The 15,008-nt window shown below is 45.4% G+C and overlaps 1 protein-coding gene across 1 annotated transcript in view; it reads right to left on the bottom strand.

The window, feature by feature from the left end:
- The window catches only part of SNCB (synuclein beta), a 131,931-nt gene that overhangs the window by 79,086 nt on the left and 37,837 nt on the right, over positions 1-15,008 (bottom strand). The window lies entirely within an intron of this gene.

Raw genomic sequence — 15,008 nt, 5'->3', positions numbered from 1 at the left:
TGCCAGTGTCCCTCTAACAAATCATATAGGGTATATGTCCCTCATAGCCCCCCATCCTAAAATTAGCCCCCTTAATCTTGATATGGCCCCCTTATATTGAATATAGCCCCCTTGTGATGGCACACGTTCCCCTGTGCTGCCTATGGTCCCCTATGGATTGCACACGTTCCCGTGTTAGATAACGCCCCCATGCTGCTGCCCATGGCCCCTATAGATCGCACAAGTCCCCCTGTGTTAGATATCGCCCCCATAGTGCTGCCCATGGCCCCTATAGATCGCACAAGTCCCCCTGTGTTAGATATCGCCCCCATAGTGCTGCCCATGGCCCCTATAGATCGCACAAGTCCCCCTGTGTTAGATATCGCCCCCATAGTGCTGCCCATGGCTCCTATATAGATCGCACAAGTCCCCCTGTGTTATATATCGCCCCCATAGTGCTGCCCATGGTCCCTATAGATCGCACAAGTCCCCCTGTGTTAGATATCGCCCCCATAGTGCTGCCCATGGCCCCTATATAGATCGCACAAGTCCCCCTGTGTTAGATATCTCCACCATAGTGCTGCCCATGGCCCCTATAGATCGCACAAGTCCCCCTGTGTCAGATATTGCCCCCATAGTGCTGCCCATGGCCCCTATATAGATCGCACAAGTCCCCCTGTGTCAGATATCGCCCCCATAGTGCTGCCCATGGCCCCTATATAGATCGCACAAGTCCCCCTGTGTTAGATATCTCCACCATAGTGCTGCCCATGGCCCCTATATAGATCGCACAAGTCCCCCTGTGTCAGATATCGCCCCCATAGTGCTGCCCATGGCCCCTATATAGATCGCACAAGTCCCCCTGTGTCAGATATCACCCCCATAGTGCTGCCCATGGCCCCTATAGATCGCACAAGTCCCCCTGTGTCAGATATGGCCCCTAGGCTGCTGCCCAAAGTAAAATAAAACCCTCTTTCCTTATCTCCTGCAGCGCTGAGCTCCCTCCTGTCTGGCTCCGTGCTTCTGTTCTTCCACTTCCTGGTTCTCAGTGCGGTCATGTGATCGGCACAGCAGGCTGAGCTCTCTGCCTGATCACAGTGGAAGCAGGGACACGGGGAGAAACGCTGCAGGGGTAAGTAAAGCTTTTTTATTTTAGAATGAGCAGCAGCCTGGGGGCCAAATCTAACACAGGGGGGGGCATGTGCCATCACACTGGGACGCAGGCTCATATAATATGCACCGCTCACCAGCCCCTCACTGCGGTGCGATTTCAGCACCATTGGAGATGGACAGCGGCTGTGCATATTATATGAGCGGGTGCAGGAGATCAAAGGCTGCAGCCCGCAGCGTTCCCCTGTGCTCCAGAGCTGCTGCCCCCACCTCCCCTGGACGCTGCAGTGTACATATATATATATACACACACCCCCCCCCCCGTATATTCGGCTTATAAGACGCATCCCCTACTTTCCCCCAAAATTTGGGGGAACAAAAGTGCGTCTTATAAAGCGAAAAATACGGGTAATTAAAGCAAACTGACTGCCACAAGTTTTGCATATACTATTTATTGATCACAACATAGAGAGTAATTAATTGTTTCCAATGCCCTCACTTAGTATTTTGTAGCATAACCTCTTGCTTTAATTACTGCATCACACTGACGGGCATTGAAGCCATTTGGGTAGTCAAGACATCTTGGGGAATCTTACGCTATTCTATTTGTAAATCTGCAACAATTCATCTTTATTGCTTTGGGTATGAGCCCCAACTCATCACCATAACTCATCCCAAAGGTGCTCTATAACAAAAAGAAGTTTTTTGTACAGCTCACCCATTCACTGTGTACTTCAGTTCCTTATGCCGCACCGACCTGTAGGTGTAGCCACCTGTCTGCAATGAAGTAAAACGGGATCGTGTCCAGATCTCCGGAGTGAAGGATTGTCCCAACAGGTATAAGATTTCCAAGCTTTATTTTCACAATGTGTGCTTAAAAATGACAAATTACATCATGGGTAAGACATCCTCTATACAAAGGAGAGGAGTATATGACAAAGATAACGCATTTCGGCTACTTGATGTAGCTGTTGTCAAGTGACGAAAGCTACATAAAGTAGCCAAAACACGTTGTGTCTGTCATATCCTCCTCTCCTCTGTATAGAGGATGTCTTGCCCATGATGTAATTCGTCATTTTTAAGCGCACGTTGTGAAAATAAAACTTGGAAATCTTATACCTGTTGGGACAATCCTTCACTCTGAAGCGCTGGACACAATCCCGCTTTACTTCAAAGGTGCTCTATAGGGAGTAAATTAGGTGACTATCTTCCTCATTACAACAGGCAAACAGTTTTCTTTGCTAACCAATTTTTCATTAAATTGGATGTGATGCAGAAATGCAGCCCCAAACCCTGACATTGCCTCCACCATGTTTTACTGTAGGTGTTTGGTACCTTACATCAGTACGTTTTCAAGTTTGACGGTATACGTATATGGTGCTTGCCATCACTACCAAACAGATTGAACTTGGATTCTTGCGACCACAACACCTTAGACCAATCTGTGTTTCCATTAGCTGTGTTCTTTGGCAAACTCAAGTCAGACCTTCTGGTTCTTTGCAGAGATGAAAGACTTCTTGACTGGAACTCATGCATTCAAGGCTGCTGCTTTTATCCATCGCACCACAGTTTGGCGACTCACTTTGCCCAATATTGTTCATTCATTTTATGTGAAATTTGCACTTTTTGGACAACAGATATAGACTTTTTCTTAATAATGTGATCAACTTTGGAGGAAGTTTTCTGTGGTCATCCACTTCTAGGCTTATCATCTGTTCCATAACCTTCTTTTTCTGTTTTTATGATGTGTAACACTTGACTCTGAGAAAGTTGAATTCCACATCTACATCTTTTTGGCTTTTACCTCACTTCACTCTCAGAACTATAAGCTTCCTCACATCTGGTGATAAATTTGGGTTTGTCTTTGTTTTAGCCGAAAGATACACAAACACACACACACACACACACACACACACACAAAAATTAGTCAAAATTAGACTACCCATAACCAAGTATGCAAAACATTTGGCCCAGCAAATATGGAGAACTAACACATAAAGGGATAAAACAATATCAAACACAAATTTCATCTTTAGAGCTGACAACCATCTGCTTCCAGTTTACTAAAATCACCAGGAAAATGGCATCACAACAACCAGACAATCACACTTAAGGCCACTTTACATGCAACGACATCGCTTACGAGATGTTGGGGTACACGGAATTCGTGACGCACATCTGGCCTCGTTAGCAACGTCATTGTGTGTGAAACGCAGGAACGACCGTTAACGATCAAAAATACTCACCGGATCATTGATCGTTGAATTTCAAATATTGTTGCTGCTGCAGGTACGATGTTGTTCGTCGTTCCTGCGGCAGCACACATCGCTATGTGTGACACCGCAGGAACGAGGAACAACATCGTACCTGCGGCCGCCGCCAATGAGGAAGGAAGGAGGTGGGCGGGATGTTACGGCCGCTCATCTCCGCCCTCCGCTTCTATTGGGCGGCCACTTTTTGACGCCGCTGTGATGCCGCATGAACCGCCCCCTTAGAATGAAGGCGGTTCGCCGGCCACAGCAACATCACTAGCGATTTGCCCGTGACGCACAACCGACGTGGGCGGGTGCTTTCACCAGTGACATCGCTAGCGATGTCGCTGCGTGTAAAGCAGCCTTTAGAAAAAAAATGTAAATCGTTTGGTTGCTACTGTGTTAAAATATATATTTCAGGATGGCTCCATCCAAGGCTTTGTAACCAGAGACTCAACCTTAGCCATGATTTATCATTTTAGTTACAATTTAGACTGGTTTCTTGTGTAGTGGCAAAAATATTCTGGATAAGATATACTTTTTATGTCATTGTTTTATCTGTAGCCATAAAATTCACATGCTAATTATAAATATAGGCTACTTTAAATATATATTTTTTTTCGTTTCAGAAAGCATAGCTGGGTGTAAAAAAAAAAAAAAAAAGTCCTGCATTTTATGTAAAGAGCTCAGCAGACCTGTGTGTCTATAGCATGAGCAGCTGAGCACAGTGATTAGCTATAGCACTGTCGTTGTGATGTCATCATTACAGACAAACAACAGAGCCTGCAGCACCAGTAGTTTGTTTTTACAATAACTTGCACCTGGGGACAGAACTTTTCTGAAACCAGAAAGCCCATTTAAAAGGTTTGTAAACTACTGGGACAACCCCTTTTCAATCACTATGTTTCATCTAAGGCCTCGCTCACCCGAGCATATGAATTGGGCCAGTGCAATGTGGGAAAATCTTGCATTGCACTCAGCCCAATGGTATTCAATGAAGCAGAGCAGATCTGCAATTTTTTGTCTGATGCTGAATCGTCATGAGAGAAAAATTGCAACATGCTGCCTTTGGCAGCGTATCTTGGCTCATGTGCACCCATACAAGTCTATGGGTGCATGGGAAACTTGGACAGAACTTAGATGACATCCGAGTGCAGTCAGATATACAGAGACAGGAAGTAGAGAAGATGGAGAGATTAATCTTTCCCCCTTTTCCTCATGTGACAGAATCAGAGCACAGTAGAATTACACTCGGGTCATGCTTGCAGCAGAGCTTGAGCCAACTGTCATTAAAATATTGCATCGGATGATATACACTTGTTGGACCCCAGCCTAAGGAAAATAATAACATCTATGCTCACTTTTGATGCTGACGATACTTCAGCAGTGTAGGCACTGGCTCTCCCGAGGCCCATGTGACAAAATATATCCGGTCAATGAGCAGAAATTTCACTTTCCACTCCTTCAGACAGTTAAGATATCAAGAGGAAGTTAGAGATCAGCCCCAGCTCTTGCTTCCTGTCAATTATGTCCAGAGGAAGTGGGCAGTGAAGTGGCAGTTGATTGGCCACAGGGATTGTGAGACATAACATTGTCACGCAAACCTCAGGAGAGCCAGTACCAACACTACTGAAAGATCGCTGGTACTGGAGGCGAGCATAGGGGTTATTACTTTACGAAAGGGGTGTTCACTACTTTAATTGGTTGACAATTATATGGTTTTATTAGGCAGTTTAAGAGCCTAACCATATTTTTCAGCCTATTTTTTAAATACATAAATGTGTAAATAGAGAGATAGATAGATAGATAGACTATATGCTAAAGAAGCTGATGGAATGACTGCAGAATTACCGTAGATTAGAAAAGTTATGTTTGTACTCTGCAAATTTGCAGGCAGTGATCCTAAATCAAAGCTTTTTGCAAAGTTATTTGATTTTTGAAATAGTAATGTAGTCTTTAATGTATTTCTGAACTCATTGGGTTAATGCATTGGGCCTAGGTTCTAAAAAAAAGTTTCATGAGAACAAGGATAATAGCACTTCTTCAATAAACACAGTAGAGCAATCCAATTAAAACATGCATATACATGGAATAAATATTTTACCTAAGGCTATGTTCACACGATGTGTCTACTGTGTGGGTTTTTGGCACAGTCACAGTAAAACCGCATAGTTTTTGCCGCTATCTTTGAAAATCAATGCAAACCGGTGTAGCATTACCCCAATTACAGAAAAAAAACCTCACTGAACGTGTGAACACAGCCTAATAATAATTTTCTCTATTAAAGTCACTGTACCCTGATCATTTGAGTCAGAGAAGAATTGGAGCTCATTAATGAGAATTTTTTAGACTATATAGAGGTTGATTAGTGCTTGTTTATTATCCTGTTCACACTGACGACACAATTATGAGGGGGAAAAATGATCTGTCCCCATACAGAATGCATTTTGATGGTCTGTTGGTGATGTTATACGAACAATGAGTTAATGACATGCATGTATCCAATCGGCCAACAAATGAGCATAGAGTTAAGGGTGCTTTACACGAGACAAGCTATCGTGCGATGCATAGTCGGGGTCACGGTTTTCGTGACGCACATCCGGCATCGTTCACAACGTTGTCTCGTGTGACACCTCCTAGTGACGCAGTATCGCTCACAAATCGTGAGTCGTGTACTCGTCGCTAGGTTTCATAAAATGGTTTCATTAAAATGGCGCCGGTTGTTCATCGTTTCCGTGGCATCACACGTTGCTCCGTGTGACACCACGGGAACGATGAACACAGCTTACCTGCGTCCCGCGGCACCCGCCAGCTATGTGAAAGGAAGGAGGTGGGCGGGATGTTTACATCCCGCTCATCTCCGCCCCTCCGCTTCTATTAGCTGGCTTCCGTGTGACGTCGCTGTGACGCCGAACGTCCCTCCCACTTCAGGAAGTGGACATTCAGCGCCCACACCGAGGTCGTCCAGAAGTTAAGTGCGTGTGACGGGGGTTAAACGAGTTTGTGCGCCATGGGCAGTGATTTGCCCGTGACGCAAAAACAACGGGGGTGGGTACGATCGCTCGTGCTATCGCACGATAGATATCGACTTGTGTAAAGCAGGCTTTAATGGCAGACTGATCAATGGCACGTGATGATCAGGAACAAGTGTTCTTATGTATGCTCGTTTCCTGATTAGCGGTAAATATAATCAGTATACTATAACAATCAGATAGGATGTCTTAAATTAGGTCAGTATAAAAGTCCATACAGAAATGACTACTAAATTCCGAATGTTACTCCTTAGAAGCCTTGCCTGCACACTCGCACTATTTATAAACTTTCAGGTAACAAGTCGAGTTACAAAAGAAACATTAGGCTTGAAAAAGTTAGCAAGCTAAATAATGTAACAAAGCCTGAAGCGATCCTAAATCTGTAACGTTATATGCAGCAGGGTGACAGTGCCTTGCTCTACTTTCCTCACTACTTCGTAGCTTGAAAAAGGCAAATATGTCCCACACTCACCACTTCACATTAAGATGCGCTCAGAAATGATTGTTATTATTATTACATGTAGCAAAAAATCAATATTATACTATATTTATGTGGTGTCTCAATAATCGTGTTTTCAACTTGATAATGTTAGAACTACTCTTATGGGAATATGTGATTGTAGTTATTGAGCTCCAGAAAACCAAACTATGCAGGCTACTTACTGAGAAATCTATTTTTAAAGGGGTCCACTAAAAAAATGAAATTGCCTCGCCAGCGCCACCTATAGATAAGTTCTGCATATGTCAATGTCTGTATATCCTGTCACTAGATTCATGGTGCGCGAACTGTGGGTAGTAGGAATCAGAGCCTGGCTGCATGATACTCTGACATCCTGTCACAGTGGTGTATGGATGGAACAGGGGCTCCTAGGCTGACCCTAAGACTGGGGCCCCTGTGCTGCCCTTATCTTGAGGTAGGCTTGATGGTAGTCAGGCTTGAGCCTCCAACATGGCCTTGTCTCCTGTCCAAGCCAGGGAGCGGGCCAGAAACTCAGTAAACAAAACCCCACAAATAGTCACAGACAAGGGTAGACGAAAACTTGTGTACACTGCACTCAAACACAAAAGGAGGGAGAATATGTGAACTGAGGAGTAACGCAAAAGGGGTTAGGAAATAACTTAGTTGCAGGCGGGGGACAGACCATGGCAGGGGCTGCTCGGGATGCTCGGATCCGGGCGGTTGCTGTGGCTCGAGTGGCAGAGGGACCCGGGCTCACGCTGCAATCCGTCGCCCACAACTGAAAAGAAAGGGGATTATTTACAGGGGAGAGTTTGTCAGTGACGCCACCAGTGGGTTGCAGTGATTGTTGGTGACACCGCCGCTGCCTTGGTATGGGGTGCCCGGGGCTCATGGAGCGGGGCAGCAGGATGGTATCCCCTGCACGGGTAGGGGAGGTGTTGTCCCGGGGCCCAGGTGTAGGTGAAGTGCTGGGACGCAGTCTGAAGGGTCGTACCGGTTGATACCGGTGTACTCACTGTTTGAATAAAGTCACACAAAGTCCAGATAGTAAACCAAGTGCCGGATACCGGTAGCCTCCGGAGGGGTGTGCTCAGGTCTCGGACACTGGTAGAAAGAACAGGGGCCCTTCCTCCTGCACTTCTGTGTTGTTGTCTCGTGTGTTGACTAGTTCACATGAAACGGGAAATGTCCACTCCCGGTGTCTTTGCTGTGGGAGCTGTGGCCCGCGAGATCTGATCTTTGGGATTTTTGCAGGCACTTCCAGACGCCCTATCCCCTGCATTGGGCTTCCGTCTCCCTCTATCTGGGCTGATGGTGGGACAAGACTTGGAATCTTGTCCCCTGCTTGCTAATTGACAAGGTGCTTGCAGCTGTCCTCGCCCTAGGGTCCAGGTACCTCGACAGTGCACGGCCTCCGGACTGCATTCCCGCTGTCGGCACCAGGGGCTACAACCCTGCCCCGGTCCACTTAAGGTCTCCCGTGACCGGATCTCTCTCGCCTGTGGCCCTGCTCTGCCGTCTGCCACCTAGTCAGCTCAGGTAGTCTGGTAGTCCGGGAACTACAACCCCTGACTACCACTTCACTCTTCTCACTTCCACTGTTCAAACTTAACTAACTGTCTTGTTCCACTGTTGTTCCCTCCCCTTGACACCTCAGGACCCCTAGGTGGGTGTCACCATCTGCCTGGCCCCGCCTACTGGTGTGCCCCTATTGTCCTGGTGGGGGGGTGACTATGCTTTTGTGGTGTATGTACCTGTGTGTGGGGTTGTGATGGAGGGCCAAGGAGGAGGGAATCCTGCACCTGGAGAGGGGTGCAGTCATCTGTGACAACCTGATTTTGTCAGGGCGTCACAACTTCACAACTGGAGGACTCACACACCACACAGAACTAGAGGATCACCAAACAAATGGATAGCAACAGGGACCAGGAAGCAAAGCACTATATCCAGCATAGAACCCCAGAATCCAGAAGCTTATAAAGGCTAGAAATGGTGATCAGCAGCCTGAGCTCCCAGCAGATGATCACAGGCCAGCAGAAATTAACGCATTCTGTGCTGGAGAGCAGTGAAGCCAGAACCAGCTGATGCCCATGTGCTAGGCTGTGCAACTAAAGAATCTCAGGCAGTTTTTCAGACTGTGCAGTGTGAACAGAGTCCGAAACCACCATGATACCCAGGGGGTGCATCGCAGAACACCGCACAACACATCTATGATGATTCAAAAAACACCTTGAAAGTCCAAGACACCTTTCAGTCAACTGTAGTGGGGCAGGGAGAAGCTGCCCGGGGAGATCTTCAAACTAGTCAGGTTTCTACCTACATTGCCTTGCGAAAGTATTCGGCCCCTTTGAATTTTTCAACCTTTTCCCACATTTCAGGCTTCAATCATAAAGATAAAACTTTTACTGTTATGGTGAAGAATCAACAACAAGTGGGACACAAATGTGAAGTTGAACGATATTTATTGCTTATTTAAAAATTTTGTAAAAAGTAAAAAACTGAAAAGTGGGGCGTGCAATATTATTCAGCCCCTTTAAGTTAATACTTTGTAGCGCCACCTTTTGCTGCGATTACAGCTGCAAGTCGCTTGGGGTATGTCTCTATCAGTTTTGCCCATCGAGAGACTGAAATTCTTGCCCATTCTTCCTTTGCAAATAGCTCGAGCTGAGTGAGGTTGGATGGAAAGCATTTGTGAACAGCAGTTTTCAGCTCTTTCCACAGATTCTCGATTGGATTCAGGTCTGGACTTTGACTTGGCCATTCTAACACCTGGATACGTTTATTTGTGAACCATTCCATTGTAGATTTTGCTTTATGTTTTGGATCATTGTCTTGTTGAAAGAAAAATCTCCGTCCCAGTCTCAGGTCTTTTGCAGACTCCAACAGGTTTTCTTCAAGAATGGTCCTGTATTTGGCTCCATCCATCCTTCCATCAATTTTAACCATCTTCCCTGTCCCTACCGAAGAAAATCAGGCCCAAACCATGATGCTGCTACCACCATGTTTGACAGTGGGAATGGTGTGCTCAGGGTGATGAGCTGTGTTGCTTTTACGCCAAACATATCATTTGGCATTGTGCTCAAAACGTTCAATTTTGGTTTCATCTGACCAGAGCACCTTCTTCCACATGTTTGGTGTGTCTCCCAGGTGGCTTGTGGCAAACTTTAAACAACACTTTTTATGGATATCTTTGAGAAATGGCTTTATTCTTGCCACTCTTCCATAAAGGCCAGATTAGTGCAGTTTACGATTGATTGTTGTCCTATGGACAGACTCTCCCACCTCAGCTGTAGATCTCTGCTGGTCATCCAGAGTGATCATGGGCCTCTTGGCTGCATCTATGATCAGTCTTCTCTTTATTTGAGATGAAAGTTTGGATGGTCTTGATAGTATCATACCACTGTAAATCTCCTTCCATTTCAATATGATCGCTTGCACAGTGCTTCTTGGGATGTTTAAAGTTTTGGAAATCTTTTGTCAACCAAATCCGGCTTTAAACTTCTCCACAACAGTATCATGGACCTGCCTGTTGTGTTCCTTGGTCTTCATGATGCTCTCTGTGTTTTAAACAGAACACTGAAACTATCACAGAGCAGGTGCATTTACATGGAGACAAGATTGCACACAAGTGGATTATATTTATCATCATCAGTGATTTAGGACAACATTGTATCATTCAGAGATCCTCAATGAACTTCTGGAGTGAGTTTGCTGCTCTTAAAGTAAAGGGGCCGAATAATATTGCACGCTCCAATTTTCAGTTTTTTATCTTTTACAAAAATGTATAATAAGCAATAAATATTGTTCACCTTCACAATTGTGTCCCACTTGTTGTTGATCCTTCACCATAAAATTTAAATGTTTTATCTTTATGTTTGAAGCCTGAAATGTAGGAAAAGATTGAAAAATTCAAGGGGGCCGAATACTTTCGCAATGAACTGTATTGTTCTCCAGTTGGCTTTTCAATACTGTGGCGTTTTAGAGTAAAACTACCTTGCTCCACTCGTGCAAAAGGCTCTATATTCATGTTGCCTGTGTTTCGGGCATTATGAATCTAGTGACAGGTTCCCTTCTAAAGATTCTTGAAACGAGTTTATGATGTTGGACAAACCAGAGCCACCAATCATTTTTCACTTCTGAGTGACTGGGTGATCAGTGAGATGTCTCTGAAATCACTCTTCCATTAGGGCCTGTGTACAAGTTATGGTTTTGTTGCCTTTTTTTCTGTGCATGCAGATTTTTCACAAAACCTGAAGGATTTCCTCATACCAGCAAAATGTATCAAATTCCTGAAGTCTCATTCACACGTTGCTTATTTTTTACCTTCAGCAGAATTAAATTTGCATCGTTCAGCTTTTTTACTGCAGATCTCACTCCTGCTAATGAGTGGGGAACAATCTGCATAAAAAACGCATGTAAAATAATGTATCAAAAAAGCAGTAAAACACAGCAAAAGCGCACCTATTTTACAAAGCATTTTTCCTGCCAAGAGATGCAGAAATGGTGGAGAAATTTCCGCTGCAAATACTTAAAGGGGTTGTCCACTACTAATACAACCCCTTCTGATTCCCCCAGGTAAAATAAACAAGCCAATACTCACCTCCCATGCCTGTGCCGTTTCAGCGGTACTGGGGTCTTGTTATGTTGTGACATCATGTCAGCTCCGCATCCAATCAGAACCATCACTTGTCTCCCCGCCTTTGGACACAGGAGCAATCAACAGGAAGTGAGCGGCAGCCACAGCGCTCACTTGCTGTTGATTAACTTATTTGTCCAAAGGCGGAGAGAGAGAAGCCGGCACTGAGTGAACATAGGGCTCGAGTGACATCACAACGTCAGGTGAGTCCTGGCACCACTGTAATGGAGCCAGTACGTGAGGTGAGTATAGGCTTTTTTATTTTACTTGGCCGAAACATTTGGAATCATAAGGGGTTGGCCTGGTAATGGACAACGCATTAACGTGTGCACATACCTAAGGCTACATTCCCACGTTGAGCTTTTGGTGAGTTTTTGGTGCAGAATTCCTGCAGCTATTATTTAAATTAGTTTTTGTGTGCGCTTTTTTAACATACATTTTCATCACGTTTTTGATGGTGCATTTTTTTGTCTCTTATTAATATGTTATGTTATCAATAAAGCAGCTTTTTTATAATACTTCCTGTTAACTTTGCCAAAGCTATTTTACCACTCTTAGGTGTGGATTACATGTGTTTTTAATACATTTCCACCGAGGTAAAGCACTAAAAAGGAAGTGGCATTTTTTACCTGTGGATTTTTTGCATTTAATTCAAGTCTGTGGGCAAAATTGATATGCTGTGGATTTGAAAAAGAAGCCCAGTGGGCAGGAGATTTCTGTAAATTCCATCCACTTTCTTGGAACTGTAAGACGTTGCGTTTTTGACCCAGGGAAAATACATACATAGCGTCATTAACTCACCAAAAACTTATCATGGGCATACAATCTTATCCTTTGAAAGATGCATCAAAAGCATCTCACCCAGCCAACCAGTGCTCTTCTCTGTTGACTGGCATCTCTGGTTTGGCTGAAATTCATAGTCGAGTTCTAAAGTGCTTTTTTATGACCCAGGCATTGATTTACATTATAGCTACCTAACGATATCACTAAACAGGACATTTAATTATTTTCTAAAAGAGAACTAAATAGTTTTTCCTATGAAGCATTGCCTGTAATACTTCCAACACCAGCTGGATCTCAGCAAACAGAACCAGTAAGGCCCAAATAAGTGGTTTACTTAAATCATTGTAGTCTTTGAATGTGTTAGACATCTAAGACCTTCATTTATAAGATCCAAATATTCTGTCCTAACAGAAAACGTCTTGTAAGAGGTTGGTATCTTATACAGTAATACATATGATTATGAAATCTAACATACAAGGGCAAATTACCGTAACGATAGACTATGTGGCAATTATAGGAAGCCCATATTTTAATGGGAGGTGAGTAACTATGCATAGATGAGGCAGAATATGGAAAGGAGATGTAACAAACAAGTACCATGTTCAGTCGCAGGTATTTACCAGTATGTGTTTTGTAATATTAGGAAACACCAGAAGGGGACCTCATTTTAGGCATGGTTACATAGTTACATAGTTACTAAGGTTGAAAAAAGACCTAGGTCCATCTAGTTCAACCTTCCTCCACCAGTTCTACATTCACAGATGCGTATATTCTCTCTGTGAGAAAATTGAATCAATTATGTTAAAGAGGTTGTCCACTACTTTTACAATGACTGCCTATCCTTAGGATAGGTCATCAATACCTGATTGGCCAGGGTCCGACACCCCACACCACCCACTTATCAGATGCTTTCTGTGCTAGCAGCGGCAGCAGGTAGCCGAAAATGCTCAGTTCCGGAGCTGCCCCATCCTCTGATAGTGATCACGGCCGAGTACTGCACATCCACCTTCTATTCATTTAAAAAGTGGGGGCATGTGTAGTACCCGGCCATGGCAGCTATCAGTTGTCAGGGCAGCTCCGGTATTGAGCATTTCTGGCTCTTTCCTGTCGCAGCCGGCGCCATAAACAGGGATGCCAGGTGTCGGACCTCAGCCATTCAGATATTGATGACCTATCCTAAGGATAGGACATCAATGTTAAAGTAGTGGACAACCTCTTTAATGACACTCAAATGAACTCTGATCTGAGTTCCCTTACTGTGATCTGATTCTCTTGGATGAGAGACTCATAGCACAGGTGAAGAGAAGATGGAGAACAAAATATCTCCACCTTCTCTATTCTTTGAGTCCACCGAAATTAGACTGCCCTTGGATGTCATCCTACTGCATGCCGATGATTTGCACGTACCCAGGGCTGTATTTTGCCTTCGTGCTGCCCTAGGCACTTTAAGTGGTCGCACCCCTTATTGACAACGTAAAACTGAGTTTTCGCACACGACATCTGTTTAAGGCAGATCTACTCTGTAAAACACTTTAAGGCTATGTGCGCACGTTGCGTACAGTTCACTGCAGAAATTTCTGCAGCGATCTGAAGAGCACATGTGCGCTTCTAATCGCTGCAGAAAATGTCCGTAGTGAGCGCCGATTCCATGCGCTCTGCCTGCAGCTCCTCCCATAGACAGAGCAGGAGCTGCCGGCAAAGCGCAGGAAAGAAGTGACATGTCACTTCTTTTTACGCAGCGCTTCGGCAGTAGCCGAAGCGCTGCGCTCTAAAGCGCCATGTGCGCACGGCCCCTGCACAATCTCCATAGACTGTGCAGGGGACGCAGGACGCATGCAGTTACGCTGCGCTACAAAGCGCAGCGTAACTGCATGTATTTGCGCAACGTGCGCACATAGCCTAAAAAGTATCAATGAGAAACGAAGGGCACTAACCCCCCCCCCCAATGGGGATCACCACGGGCACATCAAAACATAGCATGAGTATAAAATATTTCCACCACACCATCCCCACTTATATACTGTGACTGTCACACTGCCCCTAATAAACTACACACTGCCCTCCCTTATAAATTATACCCACCACACCTTCCTCAATTATGAAATATGATCTGCACATTGTCCTCACATCATGCTGCCCCCTCCTCACAATGTCCCATGCATGCTGCCCCCTCCTCACAGTGTCCCATGCATGCTGCCCCCTCCTCACAGTGTCCCATGCATGCTGCCCCCTCCTCACAATGTCCCATGCATGCTGCCCCCTCCTCACAATGTCCCATGCATGCTGCCCCCTCCTCAATGTCCCATGCATGCTGCCCCCTCCTCACAATGTCCCATGCATGCTGCCCCCTCCTCACAGTGTCCCATGCATGCTGCCCCCTCCTCACAGTGTCCCATGCATGCTGCCCCCTCCTCACAGTGTCCCATGCATGCTGCCCCCTCCTCACAATGTCCCATGCATGCTGCCCCCTCCTCACAATGTCCCATGCATGCTGCCCCCTCCTCACAATGTCCCATGCATGCTGCCCCCTCCTCACAGTGTCCCATGCATGCTGCCCCCTCCTCACAGTGTCCCATGCATGCTGCCCCCTCCTCACAGTGTCCCATGCATGCTGCCCCCTCCTCACAGTGTCCCATGCATGCTGCCCCCTCCTCACAATGTCCCATGCATGCTGCCCCCTCCTCACAGTGTCCCATGCATGCTGCCCCCTGCTCACAATGTCCCATGCATGCTGCCCCTCCTCACAATGTCCCATG

The sequence above is a fragment of the Anomaloglossus baeobatrachus genome, chromosome 4 (genome assembly GCF_048569485.1).
Source record: "Anomaloglossus baeobatrachus isolate aAnoBae1 chromosome 4, aAnoBae1.hap1, whole genome shotgun sequence".
Classification (NCBI taxonomy): Eukaryota; Metazoa; Chordata; class Amphibia; order Anura; family Aromobatidae; genus Anomaloglossus; species Anomaloglossus baeobatrachus.
This window is presented reverse-complemented; position numbering and strand designations above follow the sequence as displayed.